This window comes from Chelonia mydas, chromosome 15, assembly GCF_015237465.2.
Source record: "Chelonia mydas isolate rCheMyd1 chromosome 15, rCheMyd1.pri.v2, whole genome shotgun sequence".
In the NCBI taxonomy this organism is placed as follows: domain Eukaryota; kingdom Metazoa; phylum Chordata; order Testudines; family Cheloniidae; genus Chelonia; species Chelonia mydas.
Window position 1 is genome coordinate 12,736,838 of NC_057856.1, and position 21,054 is coordinate 12,757,891.

General features: G+C 43.4%; 1 protein-coding gene across 2 annotated transcripts in view; it reads left to right on the plus strand.

Annotated features, from left to right (window-relative positions):
* Window positions 1-21,054, plus strand: part of SMPD4 (sphingomyelin phosphodiesterase 4) — an 81,713-nt gene that overhangs the window by 23,105 nt on the left and 37,554 nt on the right. Inside the window, exon 2 of one of the 2 annotated variants that reach the window (XM_037878318.2) lies at window positions 8,447-8,579. The exons of the other annotated variant lie outside the window; for it this stretch is intronic. The gene's annotated coding sequence lies outside the window, so the exon portion shown is untranslated. The remainder of the gene's footprint in view (window positions 1-8,446; window positions 8,580-21,054) is intronic. 2 annotated transcript variants of the gene reach the window in all.

A 21,054-nucleotide genomic window follows, 5' to 3' on the forward strand; every position in this document is an offset into this window, starting at 1 on the left:
ATTACAAATGAAATCAATTTCAATAAGAAGTGCTCTAAAGTCTTCATTCATTCCACTTTTAGGAAAACATGTATACTTGGGAAATTGTTGGTTACTTCTAACCTCAGGTTTCCACTTCAAGGTAAAAGCCTTTGCTTATTCTGTAAATGCTTAAGATGCTACAAGCTCTTTTTGTGATGTTCCTTTGTAAACATTTTGTATATAAATTCAAGCATCCAATTCAATAACTTCCTGATATCACTGTTATGTGACTAGTGAGATGTTTTATGTACCAATATGGAATCAAATGACCTTGCTACAAGTGGTTACTTATAAAGAAGCCATTTGAGTACTAAAATATTTATATCAATTTGGAAATTAGTTAGTTACCTGACAACGCTTAAGTAACTTCCTTACCATACTCAGGAACACAACAAAAATTATTAAGGAAAGATGATACCTTCTTTAATGACCATTTAAGTTTAAAGATTATCTTTAAGAATCATGTACATTTTAAAAAACTATTTTAAAAGCTGAAAGACTTTTACAGAGAAAATAGAATGTTTGGACTGCCCTGACACAGAATTTCAACTCCTTTTAAACCCTGATGGCAGTGAAAGGATATCTCAGAAAATAAACATAAATAAAGAGTTAAAATTCTACCTTTAAAGACATTCCAAGAATTTTCCATCACAAAGACAAAAGCTATAGAACCATAAACCTGTAAAAGAATTACAACCTTGCTGAATATGCTTTGGTAAGATTGCATATGCATGAGCTGAAAATACTACAAAGACATCCCAGAAGGGTGCTGAGCCCATGAAAATATTAGCCACTGTCACCTTTAGATCTAGCCAAACCACTGGAAAAGGTTCATCTTCTACCTTCAGTGCAACCACAGAAACTCAGTATCTCTGAACTGAGATACCAGCTCTCAGAACTCATCTCAGTGCCATCTGTTCATCTCATCTCTTCCAAGCAAGCAAACAGGAGCAAGAAAACAGCTAAGACGACAACGAACAAAGAAGCCACCACACAATATCAAGGAGATGCAACCTCCCAGTCCATTGCTGCTTCTACAACATGACATCATTGAGCCATAAACGTCCTTGGCAAGATGAGGTTTTCAAAAGCAGCACCAAGGGACTGGATTTAAATTGTTCTTGTAATAGTCTTATTGGGATATTGAAATACTATTGTGATTTAAGGCACTAATATTTTCTCCTGTTAAACACCAGATTGTTCAGACTGGTTTCAGAGTAGCAGCCGTTGTCAGTCTGTCTTCGCAAAAAAGAAAAGGAGGATTTGTGGCACCTTAGAGACTAACCAATTTATTTGAGCATAAGCTTTCGTGAGCTACAGCTCACTTCATCGGATGCTGTGAAGTGAGCTGTAGCTCACGAAAGCTTATGCTCAAATAAATTGGTTAGTCTCTAAGGTGCCACAAGTACTCCTTTTCTTATTGTTCAGACTGTGTTTCTCAGTTTCAGGGAACCTGCATCTGCATACCCCCACTCTGTGGTCAACTCCAGGAGTCCCCAGCCATCACCTGTCTTTGGGCAGGGACCACTGTCCCATTTCCTTCTGACTGGGTTTTTTTTAAGGCTGCACAGATTCCTGCTTTACACTATGTTATCCCCAGCAAGCCAGTCTGCCTAATGGCCAGCACCTATGCTCTGCTTTCTCTCCAAGGTGCCAGCCATTAAGACTTACCACACAGCTCCTTTTAAGCAAACACATTTATATTCTTGGTAATTAAAAAAAAAGCATTACAGAGAAAGCATATAAAAACTATAAACAGATTTAAACACACACCATAGTCACCCATCAGTCTTACAGGGCCCTGTGACAGGGTATACAAATCCCACACTGAGCAACAAGGAAATACTCTGGGCTCTGCCAGCCCTGCCACGCCGCACCTATAACAAATGTGCCAACTGGAAAAGGAGTTAAAAGACAGGGGAGAAGCTCGTTTTGGGGCAGATCAGGCCCAGAGAGGAGAGCAGAGCTGAGGGAAGGCAGAATCTCTCCCTAAACAACTGCCCAAAGGTCCCTCCCTGAGAGAAGGAAGGGCCTGCTGCAGGACACCCTGGGAAAGAAACACTCCCTCGCACACGCATGCTGGACTTGATTGATCCCCTTGCCGTTTGGACCAGCCCAGCAGGGGAAAGCCCTTGGACTGAGCTGGCCCTGGGATGCTGGGCCATACCACAAGAGGAGGCAGTTGCCATCTGAGAGAAAAGGAGAATGACCTCACTACATGCAGCTGTCAGAAGCTTTGTAGAGAGCAGACAACCCTCACACTGCCTTACCCCAGATGCTTATGGTGGCCTCCACGGGTCACTTCCTACCACCGTGGTAGGAAGTGACCCGTGGAGGCCACCTTAAGCATCTCTGGTTGTCAGAGCACTGATGGCCCTCAAAGGGCCCTGGATCAGAGAATGGTGGAGTGGGAGGGCCCTGGCTCTATTACCAACAATCCCCCTGCATAGCACAGGCCTAAGCCCTGACCACTAGGAGACGCTCCCCTACCAACCAACCCCAAGTGAGGGCTAGCACAAGCCCTAGTAAGCCAAAGACTTTCCAGTCCTTCCAAAACAGTTGGTCCCCCCCTTGGACAGAAGGTTATGTCCTTCTGCTGGATCAGAAAGAAGGCCCTGAATTAGTTTAACCACAGTCCTTTTATATCAAAAGCGCTTTTTTTGTCTGTTGGTCTCTGGAAAACCCAATATGAACGAGTATATGCAAGCCTCCCGAGGGGATAATGCCACTCTGGAAGTGTTTATAATCCGATTCCCCCTTATCAGCCCCCACTGCTTTTTGTTCCTGGAGGAGCTGTGATAATCCTCCCATCTGGAGTGGCACACAATCCCTGACCCACAGTGATACACAAACGTAATACAATATGGTCCACAAAGATATTGCATAGAACTGCAAGATCTGTCACATTGTGTACTTGTAGAAACTAATTAAGTTTGGTTTCAGAGTAGCAGCCATGTTAGTCTGTATCCGCAAAAAGAAAAGGAGTACTTGTGGCATCTTAGAGACTAATAAATTTATTTGAGCATAAGCTTTCGTGAGCTACAGCTCACTTAACTGGATGCATTCAGTGGAAAATACAGTGAGGAGATTTATATACACAGAGAACATTAAACAAGGGGTGTTACCATACACACTGTAACAAGAGTGATCAGGTAAGGTGAGCTATTACCAGCAGGAGAGCGGGGACAGGGGGCACCTTTAGTAGTGATAATCAAGGTGGGCCATTTCCAGCAGTTGACAAGAACGTCTGAGAAACAGTGGGGGGTGGGAATAAACATGGGGAAATAGTTTTACTTTGTGTCATGACACATCCACTCCCAGTCTTTATTCAAGCTTAAGTTAATTGTATCAAGTTAGCAAATTAATTCCAATTCAGCAGTCTCTTGTTGGAGTCTGTTTTTGAAGTTTTTTGTTGAAGAATTGCCACTTTTAGGTCTGTAATCAAGTGACCAAAGAGATTGAAGTGTTCTCTGACTGGTTTTTGAATGTTATAATTCTTGACGTCTGATTTGTGTCCATTTATTCTCTTACATAGAGGCTGTCCGGTTTGGCCAATGTACATGGCAGAGGGGCAATGTTGGCACATGATGGCATATATCACATTGGTAGATGTGCAGGTGAACGAGCCTCTGACAGTGTGGCTGATGTGATTAGGCCCTGTGATGGTGTCCCCTGAATAGATATGTGGACACAGTTGGCAACGGGCTTTGTTGCAAGGATAGGTTCCTGGATTAATGGTTCTGTTGTGTGGTGTGTAGTTGCTGGTGAGCATTTGCTTCAGGTTGGGGGACTGTCTGTAAGCAAGGACTGGCCTGTCTCCCAAGATCTGGGAGAACGATGGGTCATCCTTCAGGATAGGTTGTAGAACCCTGATGATGCGTTGGAGAGGTTTTAGTTGGGGGCTGAAGGTGATGGCTAGTGGCGTTCTGTTATTTTCTTTGTTGGGCCTGTCCTGTAGTAGGTAACTTCTGGGTACTCTTCTGGCTCTGCCCATCTGTTTCTTCACTTCAGCAGGTGGGTACTGTAGTTGTAAGAATGCTTGATAGAGATCTTGTAGGTGTTTGTCTCTGTCTGAGGGGTTGGAGCAAATGCGGTTGTATCGTAGAGCTTGGCTGTAGACAATGGATCGTGTGGTGTGGTCTGGATGAAAGCTGGAGGCATGTAGGTAGGTATAGTGGTCAGTAGGTTTCCGGTATATGGTGGTGTTTATGTGACCATCACTTATTAGCACCGTAGTGTCCAGGAAGTGGATCTCTTGTGTGGACTGGTCCAGGCTGAGGTTGATGGTGGGATGGAAATTGTTGAAATCACGCTGGAATTCCTCAAGGGCTTCTTTTCCATGGGTGCAGATGATGAAGATGTCATCAATATAGCGCAAGTAGAGTAGGGGCGTTAGGGGACAAGAGCTGAAGAAGCGTTGTTCTAAGTCAGCCATAAAAATGTTGGCATACTGTGGAGCCATGGGGGTACCCACAGCAGTGCTGCTGATTTGAAGGTATACATTGTCCCCAAATGTGAAATAGTTATGGGTGAGGACAAAGTCACAAAGTTCAGCCACCAGGTTTGCTGTGACATTATCCCACACCACACAACAGAACCACTAACCCAGGAACCTATCCTTGCAACAAAGCCCTTTGCCAGCTTTGTCCACATATCTCTTCAGGGGACACCATCATAGGGCCTAATCACATCAGCCACACTGTTCCTCGGACTTTCTTGTCAACTGCTGGAAATGGCCCACCTTGATTATCACTACAAAAGGTCCCCCCTTCCCCCCGCTGGTAACACCCATTGTTTCATGTTCTCTGTGTATATAAATCTCCCCACTGTATTTTCTACTAATGCATCTGATGAAGTGAGCTGTAGCTCACGAAAGCTTATGCTCAAATAAATTTGTTAGTCTCTAAGGTGCCACAAGTACTCCTTTTCTTTTTAATTAAGTTTGGTAAACAATGAGAAACAGTGGGATTTAATTTGAATTTAAGATTCTTAATATTCATTAATTAACCTGATTGAAGACCATTTCTTAAATGGAGTTGATGGGTTCATAAGAAACATTGGTATTTCAAATGAGTAACTAACTCTTACATAGCTTCTTTTCAGTAACTGAGTTATGTACTTAATTTTCACAGGACTTAGTTAAGACCACTTACTTCTGCCCATTTGTAAATTGTTTAGGTCTCCATTATAAGCCAAATAGAATTCACCACCACTGAACAAAATTCCCTTGCCAATCTATAAACGGCTTCAGCTCTCAATGATATATTGAGACAGGACTCACTATTGAGTTGGGGAAATAATATATTTTGGTCTTAATTCACCAAGAGAAGAGTGAGCTCACCAGGGACTGACCCACTCTTAAGAAATAATCTCTGTTGAAAGCTCTCCACAGAAAGAGATTGTGACTGAAGCAACCACTGTTTCTTCTTGCTTGTGTTTTGATTTTGTTTTATTCTTTTCCCTCTTACCTTTTTTAAAGTTATGAAATATTCATTATTAATAATTGTATTTTGCTTGTTTTTAAATGTGGTGTCCCCTACAGCACAGTAAGAGCCCCATGTGATTAAAATAGTTATGAAGGGGGCCATATCCCTGAATTGGCATGAAAAGAGAAAATTATTAAGATTTGGCTGACAATTTCTTGTTCTTAGCTGACAGCTTCGTAGCAATTTGGAGATAAAATAACTTGGTGTTCACCGCTCACCCCTCTTACCCCCCACGACATCATCATAATCCTGATGTTAGATTCCACTGACTTCAAGTAGGATTACAAGGTGTGTGATGGCTGAATCTGATCAACTGTATTTATTTTAACCCCTGAAACAGAAACTCATGGGAGAATTAAAACAAGGGAAATAAAAACAAGGAAATAGCTATGGATACAATGAAGGCAGATGCTAACAACACAAATGGGCTTTACTTACTCACTGATCATACAGTCTATTGTACGTTACCATAGCGGTCAATAATCTTATGCTACAGTGACCACAGTATGATGCTATAACATTGGTATACCACAGATATCTCATCCATCCCCCACAGAAGCACTGTTATCTTACAACGCTAAGAAGTCTCACTGAAGCTGAGTTAAACGGCAATGAAATTCATACTGAATGTTCACATAAATAGTAATCAAGCACTGACTTTTCTGTAATACAGCCAAGAGCAATATTACTTCCAGACATATTAGTTCTCACCCTTTGCCTTCAGCTTTGGAACTGTGTCTGCATTTCTGAACTGACAGAATTCACACAGGAAAGACCCCCCAAGGAGTCTCCGAAAAGCAACAGAAGAGATGTGGCATGCAAGTGATCAGAAATGCAATAGGGTCCAACACATGGAATGCTATGTAAATGTATATAATACTAAACCCTGTGGGCCAATTCTGTGTTGTAAATGGCTGCACTAGTTTATTCCAGTGCAGAATTTTGTTCACTATGAGTGCCTGACTGGGAGTCACTGCAAGGAGTGAACTTACTGGCCTGGGGGATAGTGCGACAAGCAGTGATGATATGCAGGTGTATTCAGAATCTGTAGGTGACACCCTATCGAAAGACTAGAGAACACAATAATGACTAGTGCATATGGGAAAGAGTACTGGTGTTTCTTTGAGAACTGACCTTCTTGAGTCTGCATTCACTCTGGAAACAAACCCACATACTCTCCAGGGAAGATAATCTCATAACAAAATTCAGTCTTTAGTAGCAACTGTTGCCAGAAGCTGGGAGCGGACAGCGGGATGGCTCACTCGATGACTGCCTGTTCTGTTAATTCCCTCTGAAGCACTTGGCATTGGCCACTGTTGGAAGACAGGATACTGGGCTAGATGGACCATTCGTCTGGCCCAGTATGGCTGCTCTTATGTTCTTAAAGTACCCACTCTCAGTGGCATGCATCCACTGACTCCAGTGTGCATTTCTCTTGCCAACAGCTCTGCTCTTTCGTCTATGCTGCCACACAGTCTTATTAATTTAAACAAACAAACTATAATTTGGCGCCATCATGCTTTGCACATAGCTAACCTATGGAACATCAAGATCTCATCACGGTCACCCTCATGCCGCCTCCCCTCATTCCCGCTATTGTTTTACAATCCCTGGTTTGTACAATCCCTTCTTTCAATTCAGATTGTAGACTCTTCGAGGCAGGGACCACGTCTTCTTTGAGATTCATACATTTCAAGGCCACAAGGGACCATTATGATCATCTAGTTTGACTCTGCATAACACCGGCCAATAAAGCTCATCAAGTAACCTTTGCACCAAGCCCACAGCTTCTGTTTGAGATACAGCATAATCTCTCAGAAAGATACCCAGTCTTGACTTAAAAAATGGAAAGTGATGGTGAATCCACCAAGACCCCAGGTCCCTAGAAAAGTGATGACAAAGATACTTAAAAATCACTTAATACAAGAAGTTTCAGGGATTTTGCCACAAATTCTCCAGAAAAATTCTACTGTTTGTCCAATGTCTCATACAATATGGCCATGATTCTCATTGCGGCCTTCGAGTTGTACTGCAATATAAAGTAATAATAATTGATAATAATAAAAATAAAAATAACTTGGCCCAATGAGTTAAAGATTGAGGGCAGGTCCTTAACCCGGTGATACCTGCTTTGCACTTGTCTCCTGGTACAAAGCAGACTTAAATGTGGCAAATCTGGCAGTAGAGAACTTCCCCTGTGTGTAGATTATCCTTGGGTGGTAATGAATTAGTGTAACTGGCTCTATGCCATCCTTCCCAGGCCACCAGCGAGTTCTTGGGAGAATGGGGATATGGCAGAGCATCCTTGCACTATGGCAATCCTTTCTGCTGCAATGGCCCCATGGAACCATTGGCAGCTGGTTTAGTTTAAACCAGCAGAAAATTTGGCCCTGAGTAAGATCAACACTGTTCTAAAAAGGTTCCTTTGCTGAAGGAGTCTGAATACATTTTGAAACATGCCAGATTTGTAATCTCTCCGATCAATAGATAGTTGGCTCCATGTCAAAAATGGACCCCCTAATTTCATTTTACACAGTATGGGTATCTAATACACAGTCTCATGCAGTCATAAAATGGACATGGATACAAGGTAAGCCTTGATTTTAGTTTTAAACTTTATATATAGGTTTGAGCATTTAAAAAACACAAGAAACGAGGAAATAACAGATAATAGTAAATATGATATATTCAAAACAGTGTAATGAAAACAGCATTAAGGACACAGCTGCAAATTTCCTGCTGCTGTCATGCTGTAAGATACCACTTGTCTTGATCCATCCCCCATTATTTCTTAAGGGGGTGGGGGAAAAGGACACGCTTTCAAAAATAATTAAAATTAGAGATCGGATCAATCAGATAACTTCTAGGCCTCAGTTGAGGCAACACAACTCTCCAGCCTATAACAGCAGATACTCTCATGCGTGTTTTCTATCTCAAAGCTGAAGCAGTGCAAGACTAAGACTCAAACCGCAGTGATGCATCTTCAGGAGCGGCAGTTGACTCCAAAAGGCTATCAAAAAAGGGAGGCAGCATTAAATCAGCAGATTGTAGCCTACAAACATAAAACTCAAGGTGAGTGAGGCCTGACTACAATTTTCCAATTTGCATCAAGTAATTTCCCTGTTGCTGATGCTTGTTCCTAAAACACACATGCTTACATCTGATATTTTACTCATAGCCTCATTGGAGGCTGCGTAGCTGTTTCCACATTATCCCTGGTAGAGGAAGGATTCTGGAGCCCTAAGAACCTGCTGTTTTTCCAAACACTCTCCTTTCCTCCCCCCACCCTTATGGATTCTTTCAGCTCATCATTACAGTGGTGCCAATTCTCATGAGCTCTGTGATATACAGTCTTTTTCTTAAAGTACCTGAAATCAGATGATTGTCAGAATCCCAGCTTTCATTTTAAAACAGGACATTTCTAGGCCTCATGGCGGCAGAGAAAAGCTTGAAAATATGACCCGAGGGTACCCCCAAAGGCCCAGAAACCAAAAGACAAATAAAAAGCACCCAACATTTATTATTTTTGATAAATTTCATAATTTTGAAGCCAGTTTCATAGTTTTTAAGCGTCTCAAGATTTTTTAATCCATAGGGTGGCAATACTGAATCAGGACTAGAGGGAGTGTCTCCCTTTCAGAGATCAGCAGCAACTCTCCTACATCATCTAGTAGGGTGCCTACAGAGCAATGTAAGCCACTCCACGAAGCCAAGCGTGCTGTCCTTGTTTCCACTTTTAATAGACACAATAGCAGCTATTGTGCTAGGCCTCACTTCCGCAAGCATCTAGCTTCTTTGGGCTTTATCATAAACGTCCCTTAGGCAAATCGCTTTAAAATAAGAACCTTGAGAATGTTGCCCTCTGTAGGCACCTCTGCTATGGTGGTTTAATCACCCTGCTCTCTTCAGTGGTGCAGCACTGAGACGTAGGGTGACATATTTCCCAAAGGGAAAATGGGACACCCCCAGCTGCTTGCCTGAGGGGCCCCCCAAGAGGCTGTTTCCGGTAACTGGAAGCCTGCTAGCCCCCTGCATGAGGCTGTTTCCAGTTGCTAGAAGCCTGCCATCCCCCTGCATGTGTGAACGCTGCCTCCCCCCCGCACAGGGCTGGCGTCTCTGCTCGCCCCCCCCCCCCCCCCCCCCCGTGTTCCTCTGCACTGCAACCTACTTTTTTGACAAAAGTGGACATTTGTCAACAGATTAAGTCGGCAAGAGCAAACAGGACAAATGCCCACTTTTGGAGGGGAAAAAATCGTGACAGCCGGGACAGGGCTTAAAAAAGGGACTGTCCCAGCCAAAATGGTCACCCTACACCACAGTCAATGGGAATTTTGCCAGTGACTTCAGTGAGCAAAGATCCGCATCCTATTCTACCCTGATGCTCATTCATTTATCTTTCATGGGCTCTACAAATATGCTGGGATTAGAAGTTTCCCTTTCACACAGATTTTATGTGGTTTATAGGATGGATTCACAAGTGTTCAGGACTTTCCATCCTCCCCTCACAGGAAATGACCCAAATATTTATTTTATTTTGAGTTGGCCCATCTTGGCAATCAGAATCTGAACACAGAATGATCTAAAAGCCAGTTTCTCTCATGAGTAATTGACCGAGAAGTCAGCAGCTGAGCTGCTAGAAGATGCAAGTGAGTTTGATAGAGTGCCATTAGTGGGAGAGGAGGAACCCATTCTGCTTTACAGATAAGTGGTGTACACAGAAGGGATCTTTCCGAACAGACTTATTCGTGTTATTGGGCATCAGAAAATATAATCACAGCTCTTAAAAAACCCATAACAACTGTCAGAGACAATTAAAAAGGTAAAAATAACATGAAATACCCTATTGGAGTCTACTCCCAGCTAAATGAATCCCACTCAGTCCATGTTAATGCTCTGATTTTATACCCTTCCTTTAGACATTTTTAAAACAGTCTTTTGTTTTATTAAACAGCTGAGAGCTCTATTTACTCGGTACTTGTCAAGGTTCCTTCCCCACTCTGAACTCTAGGGTACAGATGTGGGGACCTGCATGAAAACCTCCTAAGCTTACTTTTACCAGCTTAGGTTAAAACTTCCCCAAGGTACAAACTACTTTACCCTTTGCCCTTGGACTTTCGCTGCCACCACCAAACGTTTAACCGATTACTGGGAAAGAGTTGTTCGGAAACGTCTTTCCCCCCAAAATCCTCCCAACCCTTGCACCCCACTTCCTGGGGAAGGTTTGGTAAAAATCCTCATCAATTTGCAGAGGTGACCACAGACCCAAACCCTTGGATCTTAAGAACAATGAAAAAGCATTCAGTTTCTGAAAAGAATAATTTTAATAGAAGTAAAAAGAATCACCTCTGTAAAATCAGGATGGGTAAATACCTTACAGGGTAATTAGATTCAAAACATAGAGAATCCCTCTAGGCAAAACCTTAAGTTACAAAAAGACACAAAGACAGGAATATCCATTCCTTTCAGCACAGCTTATTTCCTCAGCCATTTAAAGAAATCATAATCTAACACATATCTAGCTAGACTACTTACTAAGTTCTAAGACTCCATTCCTGTTCTGTCCCCGGCAAAAGCATCACACAGATAGACAGACCCTTTGTTTTTCCCCCCCTCCAGCTTTGAAAGTAACTTGTCTCCTCATTGGTCATTTTGGTCAGGTGCCAGCGAGGTTATCCTAGCTTCTTAACCTTTACAGGTGAAAGGGTTTTCCACTGGCCAGGAGGGATTTTAAAGGTGTTTACCCTTCCCTTTATATTTATGACAGTACTATTGGCGAAAGTAAAGTTATCAAAGCACCGGGAGGTTAAAACGTCCTTAGGATGCACATGCCATAATGATGGATGTCTAGAATCACTGAAGAAAACCACACACAACAATGCTGTATGTTCAAAAGTTGCTTTTCAGACTCAGAGCGAGAACAATCTCAATCATAATTGCTGAATACGCTTCTGGCAAGGAATGATATGTTTATGGAACTGCCCATCCATCATAGTGTGCTGTATTTTGCTGTCCGTGAAACAAATTAAGTGAACCGAAAGCTCCACTGAACACGGGAACTGACTCTCCCTAACTGGTGATGTTGATTACAGACTCATTGGCCTGATTCAGATTCTTCATGTTAAAGCCCCGAAACTGCCATGGGATCCATGCAGGCACAAGGATCTGCCCTGGCGCTTGCATGGAACCCACTGAAGTCTGTTGGTAGAGGTGGATTATGGTTTCCTGGGGCCCTGGGCCACAACAAGTGCGGGGCTCCCTCCCCACCGTTTCTGCCTGCGGCCCCACCCCCATTCCACACCTTCCACCTGCAGCCTGGCCCACCGCCCCACCCCTTTCTGCCCCTTCCCTGCAGCCACTCCTGTTCCACCCAGGGTCCCACCATTCCACTGCAGCTGTGCAACCCCTTTTGCTCCTTTCTCCCTTGCCCCCAACTTCGGTCCCCATCCCTCGGCTTCTGCCAGGGATGGGGGCCACTGAGGGGGCCTTCCCCCATTCCTTGGCTTCTGCCAGGGACAGAATCGGGGGCTACTTTGGCGGGAGGGAGTTCCCCAGTCCCTTGGCTTCTGCCAGGGATGTGGTCAGGGGCCACTTTGGGGGTGTTCCCTTGTCCCACGGCTTCTGCCAGGGATGGGGTCTAGAGCAGTGCTTCTCAAGCTAGCTAGTGGGGGACTGGCAATTTTTTTTCCAATGTGCGTGCAGACCGGCAGCTGATGGCTCGCGGACCGGCACCAGTCCGCAGACCACCATTTTGAGTAGCACTGGTCTAGAGAACCGCTGGGATGGGGGCTTCCCCCATCCCTCAGCTTCTGGCGAGGATGGGGGCAGGGGCCACTGGTGCCGGGGCGGGAGGAAGGGAGGGATTCCCCTGTTTCACGCTTCTGCCGGGGACAGAGGGCGCAATGGGGCTTCCCCCGCCTGGCACTGCTGCTGCAGAGTGGGGTCGGGGCACAAGGGCTTCCCCTGCCCAGGGCCCCAGGTTTCCATCTCCTGCAGTGGATTTTTTCTGGGGCCCCCCAGTTGGCTGGGGGGCCCTGGGCACGGGCTCCGTTGGCCCAGTGGCTAATCCGCCACTGTCCGTGGGGCTCCATGTAGCCACAGGGTACCCCTCAACAGATCCAATTACAGGACTGCAGCCCAAATAAGGAAAAATGCCAGTTAAGTTAACAGAGCTACCCTGAAAACTAGTGCAACTGACATCAAATTCAGGCCTAGGAATCTCTGTCTGACAAAGCGTTGCGCTGAGTCAATGCTTATCTTACTTAGGGCAACAATCTCTTGTTTTGGAAATCTACACAATTCTGTGAGAAACCAGCAACTATCAGCTGGTGGTGTTATTTTCCCTTTTAGTCATCAGTCATAATCAGGAAATGGAACAAGATGGTTCTCTAGACTTGTTAAACTGGACAGCTAAAGCACAGCTCTCCTATCAGTTGTACCTGATAATGATATATGAAATGCTCCTTTATATCTATGGGGTTAAAAAAAAAAAATCCTGTATTTTAGTACAGCAAAAATCAGAGCAGGGCTTCAGGAACAAAATTTCATGTCAGAACCAGAGCCAAACTTGGATACAGGCTTTGGTTTATCTCCTTGTCAGACATATTAAGGTCACTACATACAGTGCTGCCAATTCACACAATTTTATCATGACATTTGGAATTTTTCTTAAAGCTTCAGGAGTCATGTGATTTATGTAAAAATCCCAGCTTTCCTTAAAATAGTCTAGTCCTCATGTTTCTGTATAAAAGCTTGAAAACAGCAATCGTAATGGTTCAAAATCCAGAAAGCAAATAAAGGCCCAAAATATATTATTTTCTAAAATCTCATTATTTTTAAGTCTGTTGTGATTTTGGGGAACACTTTGGTTTGGCAATTCTGCAACCATACTTTAAAACTAGTGTGTAGTCTAACATCCTAAGGCCATCTCTGTTGAAAGTTGACAAAAATATAATTTTTGTAAATTTGTTAGTAAAAATTAAGTATTTTAAAAAATGCTTTTAAAAAATCCCAGCAGAAAAAAATAGTCTATTTCTTGCCCTTTTGTCTCTTCTTTAGGTTGCTTGGAACAGGGTTGCCGTACTTAGAACAGTACCCCATACAGGGCTGTTCTGTTCATGTGTATGCTCTGCTTTCCCACTACCTTCTGTGGCATGGGCGTCTCAGCAGCCCCTCCAAAAGACACTGTCTCAGATGTAGCACCACCTGATTGCTTTTAGATCATTTCACATTGCCTGTCACAAACCTGATGTGTTGAAGCAACTATTTTAGATCAGAGAGAATTTTTTTGTTTGTTTTATTAAAGGAGTTTCTAGCATTAGAAATGAGCTGGAATAATATTCCTTTAAAATGTTCCATTCTGCTAGAGAAGCTGACTCTGCGAATGGGGTCCAAGGATGCAATTCCGCAGCTACTCCAGCAGATGCAGAACTGGGGTGCACAGACCCTGGTTGTGAGGAACAGAATAGCCTCATATACTATAGAGCAGTGTTTCCCAAACTTGGGACACCGCTTGTTCAGGGAAAGCTCCTGGTGGGCTGGGCCGGTTTGTTTACCTGCTGCATCTGCAGGTTCGGCCAATCACGGCTCCCACTGGCAGCGGTTTGCTGTTCCAGGCCAATGGGGGCTGCGGGAAGGGCAGCCAGCACATCCCTTGGCCCGCACCGCTTCCTGCAGCCCCCATTGCCCGAGAACAGCGAACCACGGCCAGTGAGAGACGCAATCAGCCGAACCTGCGGACGTGGCAGGTAAACAAATTGATTCGGCCTGCCAGGGGCTTTCCCTGAACAAGCGGTGTCCCAAGTTTGGGAAACACTGCTATAGAGGAAGGCCTCTTGGAATACGAAGAATACCCTCACAAAATGGGCCCACCCCGTGCAGAGGACTGGGCCCATTATCAAGAACAATATTCTACAATGGAACATGAATTATATATCACCGACCATTCCCAAACTCAGGATAAATATAATAGGCCAGATTCCGCCCTGTTATAATGTCACTGAAGTCAGTGCAGTTACAACAGGGATGAATTTGACTCTGTCTTTAATTTTCAACATCAGATAATAAAAATCTTTCCAGTCCTTGATTTGTCCTCAACTGTGCCACCAGGACAAACCTGATGGGACTGATGAAGACACAAAGGTTTCTTTTAGTGTAAAACAACTGCATTTGTTCAGCCTGGATGGCAGCATCTGGGCCATTAATTCTGGGCCAAAACAGGAATCTCAGCGTTAGTTGCTTTTGGGACAGAGTCTGAATTAGCCCCCACTTAAGTCAATGGCTGTTCGGCTACTGATTTTGATAGGAGCAGCATTGGGTCTAGTTACATTACCTAAGTTCTTAAACCACTGCATTCCAGATATAATCCTAGAAACAGGTATTAATGAGTCTTGTGCATGTTTTAAGATGAAGTGTAAGGAACTAACTGCTGTAAGTGTGACAGTGTAACTAGCTCAGCACCTTAGAGAAATGGATGGAGTGCTGGTAGGAAATAGTTGGCTACAGATCTAGGAAATCTGCAAATGAAACCTGGAAATATGGGTTTATCATGGAAATGCCTTCTCAAGCTTAATTTTAATCATTTTTAGTGCTATACTTTCATATGGAGGTTGCCAGATTGTGGTCTGTGTACCACTGATGGATGGATGGCCCGTGGAGCGCATGGTGGTGGTCCAAGGAAAGATAATGGTCACTATCATGCTAGCTGCTACACCCCATTCAAATACAGCAAGAAATACTTTCAATACTTTCCTAAATATTATTTTTCCATATAAGCAATTGCTGTAGGTGCCACAGGAGTGTCATACGATTAGTCCTGGGAAGGGAAATAGTCCATGAGATTCATAGAATCATAGAATATCAGGGTTGGAAGGGACCTCAGGAGGTCATCTAGTCCAACCCCCTGCTCAAAGCAGGACCAATCCCCTATTTTTTCCCCAGATCCCTAAATGGCCCCCTCAAGGATTGAACTCACAACCCTAGGTTTAGCAGGCCAATGCTCAAACCACTGAGCTATCCCTCCCCCCTCAAGGAACAGGGTGGATGCCCATCAGTCTACCTTTGTATTGAAAAATTGGTCCAGACTAGGAAAAAGTTGGAGAAACCCATATCTAACAAACAATGGGCAGCTTAAAAGTGAATAGCAAGGAACATGATGTATAGAATATACCGTAACAATTTTTCCACAGTGCTGTCCTGGAAGAGATTTTAACCGTCCCCCCGCCCCCATTTAAAATCTGTGTGAACCAGAGAGATAATATACTAACATTAGAGTACAGGACTAGGTAAATACATCCGTCTGCAATGGATTAACCCATATATTGGCTGTGGTTGGTGTGTTGTTCAGAAGAGAAACAGTTAAATACACTACATGCAAAGCTTTCCTCTCAGATCCACATAGAAGATCCCCGTTCTGATGCTTTGCTTTCCTTTTCTATGTTAAACTTTGACTAACACACTTGGCAGATTGGTGAGTGTTAGGGAGAGTAAAATACTGGATTCAGTATGAGCTGTCGAGCCCTAAGGAGGAGACTTTTCGCTTTAAGTGAGAAATAGTTTTAATGAGCTAGGAATTCCCCTTTCTCCAGAGCTGCTTTACTTTTGTTCCAGCAGTAATGCTCATTACATACCCATCAGGACTCATTCCCATCAATGCCGAGCGGACTGGATATTCTCTAAACTCATTCACCCGTCTTTGCTGTACTAACATCCAAACAATTCTCCAGCCAAAGAAATCTACTTGCCAGAGTTCGCCACTGTTTATGATATCCTCACCTTTACTTACCGGAACAGATGAAAATATGATATCAGTTAAAGTACCTTAAACCCTCAGCTCCTTAAGCCATGCACAGCTTCTTTAAATGGGGAGTGTCAGGACTATAGCACCAATCCTTGCATACCCAAAACTTCCAGTAAGAAGTGGAAATGCAGAAGTAGACCGTAAGTGGATCAAAGATTTTTTTATAAAATATATTAACTAAAAAAAAAATCACTAAATATAATACTGGAATGTGGCAGTGTGAGCTCCAGATTAAAGGAGGACAGTGATTCTCAAACTTATTTGATTGGGCTCCCCTTCCTTTTGTTCATAGTGGTTTACACTTCTTTCCCCTAAGTACATATACCACCGTCCAGCAGCAGCACGGAAATGAGGATGGCACTGTGAAAAATGATATTCACCAATATCACTTCCCAGCAGACATAGCACCCCACTGCCACTCTTACCTCTGCACTGCTGCTGCCTCCATGGGGCTGACAGCCAAAGCTCTGCTGTCTCCAGGTGAGGGACTGGGGGAAGAGAGGAACTAGAGCCCAAGTGGCGGGACTCCGGCTGTCCCTTTTATCCCTGCCTGCCAAGTGTGCATGGCATGGGTGGTGGGTATCGGAGGCTGTGCCTCCCCAAAAAGCCAGGTGTGGCCCTTGCCCACACTCTGCCCCCAGACCCTCTCCTGCCAGTTCCCCTGTCCCTGTGTTGTGGCCCCGGTTAGGGCTCAGCTGGGGCCCTCCTGGAGCTCCAGGGCTGGGGCTAAGCCACCTGCCCTCCCAGCGCTTCGGGGCTCGGAAGGGGTGGGACTGGGGGCAAGCCTCCCCCAGATCGCAGTTCATGCGCCACCCATGGCGCACAGCCCTTCTGCTTGAGCTCCAGCCACCCACGGCTCACAGCCAGAGCTCTTAAAAAATAAAAACAAAAACATAAAAAGGCACATACAACTCATGCCTCCCTTGACACATTACCCTAGTTCCCTTGGGAGGCCCGCCCCATAGTTTGAGATCCGCTGAACTAGGACAATATGAATTGCCTACATGATAAAATGTTGACTTGCCTTTGAAACTACGTCAGCATAGGGTTCATATCACTGTCAGTTCATGTTGTGGATTTCTTTGCCCAATACGAGAGAGGGGTGAGGATTAACACAGCAGACCAAGACAATCAAACAAGAATTCAGCTTATCAAGATGGAATTCTAGCTGATAATGAACAGCTGAACCTCTACCTCCAACAGCCTGCCAGCTCATGAGAATCCCTACAAGAAAAAAAATGCAGAGCTGTTTGTTGTTACCCTTGTTCAGAGAGACCTGTAGTAGTGAATATGACAAAGGAATGGGAGTCAGGAGACCTGGCTCTGAGTGACATGGGGAAATGACTTTAACCACTCAGTGCCTCAGTTTCCCCTTCTGTAAAAACAAAATCATCCTTATCTAACTTTGAGATTTCAAGAAAAAAACTATATGGGCCTGATGCCAGTCCTATTGAAATCAATGGGAGTTTGGCCATTTACCTTAATGGGAGCAGCATCAGACCCTATAAATGCAAAACCTCATTATAGATGCCTCTTTACTATTCCCTCCCCCACATATTTTATTAAAAACTGGTGATCTAACAAATTTCACACCATGAAGTTCCATTACTAACTCAATTACAAAAGTGTTGACTGAGCCATTCCCAGAAGTCCCGTCAATTGTTCTTCTTCCACTTAGTCATCCAGACACGAATCATTTAGAACATAGCTTTCCTGCTTTTTCCTGTCTCCAACTAATTTTATAACCCACTGACAACAAAGCTAGACTAAAGTCATTTCCTTAATCTCCAGCATAGTACATCTATTACTGCCTAAACGCATTACAAAACTTGCAGCATAAACTAGTAAACATGGCAGAAATCAGTGTTTTCCCCAAGAACTGAAATTAGGGTGGGTGTTGGAATATTTGGGGCGGGGGGGGAGGGTTGAGGGCCAACAAGGGTTGAGACTGTGAGGGCATCGGTGGGCTGTATGGCACCATAGTAAAAGCTGAAAAATGTTTCATGACCATTTTATTAAGATTTAAATCATGTTTTAAAATCATCACAGAAATTAAAGTTGGCTACTCAAGCCTACTATGAAGCACTACACTGACATCCTTCTTGGTTTCTTGTTGTAATTTTGCACTCTTTGGTGTCTTCTTGTGTGTCCGGTACTGCCAGTCCTTCATGATATGCTCATGATCAGGCAGAAGGCGACTTCTTTCAGAACACAAAATCCTATTCAATGAGGAAAAGAATGCTCAACTGTAGCTGTTGTGACTGGGAGCAGCAAGAGATAGATTCCTACTTCTTTCATTCCAGGAAACATAGTACAAAGATTGGATCGAACCACTAGTGATGATAAAGAAGTTGAAGTTAAATCTTCGTTTGTCATATGATATTCCACTTTGTGCTCAAAATTTTTTATTCTGTCCCGATCACATAGCAACCCCACTGCCGATAGTGCCTCACTCCACTCAACTGTAGGGGTTTTATAAGACAGGCATCTGTAAAAGCTATGTGGATGTTGAGTAGAATCCAGAAATCGCTATTGTAGATTTGTAAGAATCAAGTCTGTGTACTTTTTTAGCTGGCTTAACAAACCCTTCTTGTCCTCTTCACTTAAGGAGTCAATGTAAGTACCTTCATTAGTCAACTTCTGGACTGAACTCTTTTCTTCTTCCAGTACATTTTCAATAGATATCTCTGATTGATCCAAGCGTAACTTCTATTGCTGGACAAAGATCTACTACTGTTGTAGCAGATGCCTGGATGACATTGTTTAATGACCCAAGTGGTTTCAACAGTAGACTTACAAGAGAGAAAATGGCGACAGTCTTCTCTAAACTTAGTAACAAAAGTTGTCCACCAGTCTCGCTACTTAGATCTGTCCTATCTTGGTGGATACTTTCCAAAGCCAGTAATAAGGGTTGCAGTAATTTTCAGACAACAGCCAAAAATCGCTCATGAGAAAGCCAGCGGGTTTTCCCAGGTTGGACTAATTTGAACTTCAATCCCAGTGTTTCTTCTATTTGTTTCCAAGACATTCAGTCCTTTTGGTCTCTTGCTGAAAAGAAGAGTATAAAAAGCCATTACATTTATGGCTTTTTAATGTCTTTTGAAGATTCTGTAGCCTCTACTAGCACTAGCTGGAATACATGGCCTCTGCAGTGTGTATAGGAGAGATTAGGGTTACATTTTTCTCTGAGGAAAGCTTGTACTCCACTATGTCTTTCAGAGAAGTTTGTAGCTCCACCAAATGCACAAGCAGCCATCTGTCTGGGGTTCAGTTTACAAGCATTTATCTAAGATGTCATAGATGCAGCTGATGTGTCTTCTATAACCTGAACATCTAGAATGCATCTACTGGCCTACCACGAACATCAAGATAACATATGCAATGACTTAATACTTGATGCCTATTTGTATTGGTGCATTCATCAGCCATGTATGCACATATTTTGAATATGGTGAGAGAGTTCTTCACTTTTTCAACTGCTAAGTCTTTCACTGTTGCACCACATGCTTCTAGAGAGACAGCTGAGTTTTTTCAGAAAGATAGCGAACATCTGCTGGTCTTGTTTGAAACCAGTGTCCAACTTCAGGATTAACAATGACAATGCACTTAACATTCGCCTCCACTTTATAGTGTCTGGTACCTCTTGCTTAAATAGAAAGTATGATGCAACAGCCATGTTGGTTCACATAAACTGAGTTGTGTTTCCAGCATTTTTAACAGCCTCATTAAGTTCTTCTAAAATTGGCTTTGACAGTGACTGGATAATAAGGCTTTCTGCATGTTGATGCAGTCCGGAGGCATGGTATTTTGCAGCCTTTTCATATAGGTTGTCAGTATTGGCTTAGTTGATCCGTCTGGCAAACCAAGCTCCCCCACTTTTACTATATAAATCCATGGTAAGCCCACACCTTGAATACTGCATACAGTTCTGGTCACCACATCTCAAAAAAGATATATTGGAATTGGAAAAGGTACAGAAAAGGGCAACAAAAACTATTAGGGGTAGAGAATAGATTCCATATGAGGAGAGATTAAAAAGACTGGGACTTTTCAGCTTGGAAAAGAGACAACTAAGAGGAGATATGATAGAGGCTTATAAAATCTTGACTGATGTGGAGAAAATGAATAAGGAAGTGTCATTTACCCCTTCACTTAACACAAGAACTAGGGGTGACCCAATGAAATTAATAGGCAGCAAGTTTAAAACAAACAAAAGGAAGTATTTCTTCACACAACGCACAGTCACCCGTGGAACTTTTTGCCAGGGATGTTGTGAAGGCCAAAATTATAACAGGGTTCAAAAAAGAACTAGATAAGTTCATGGAGGTTAGGTTCATCAATAGCTATTAGCCAGGATGGGCAGAGATGCAGCACCTTGCTCCAAGTATCCCTGGCCTCTGTTTGCCAGAAGCTGGGAGTGGACAACGGGGATGGATCACTTAATGATTACCTGTTCTCTTCATTCCCTCTGAAGCACCTGGAACATTCACTGTCGGAAGACAGGAGGCTGGGCTAGATGGGCCATTGGTCTGACCCAATATGGCGTTCTTACATAAAAAATAATTATAATCATAAAAAAGTTTAGAACAGAAACTCCCCAAGACAATGACCTCTTGAGATAGCGATGATGTGAGATAACGACCTGGGCAAATAATGCATTTTAAAAATCTTGGCCTACTAGGAAACATATATTTATACAAGTTTCCCAGTCACAAATCTAGTATTCTGGAGCAAAGTCACTAAAACATATGC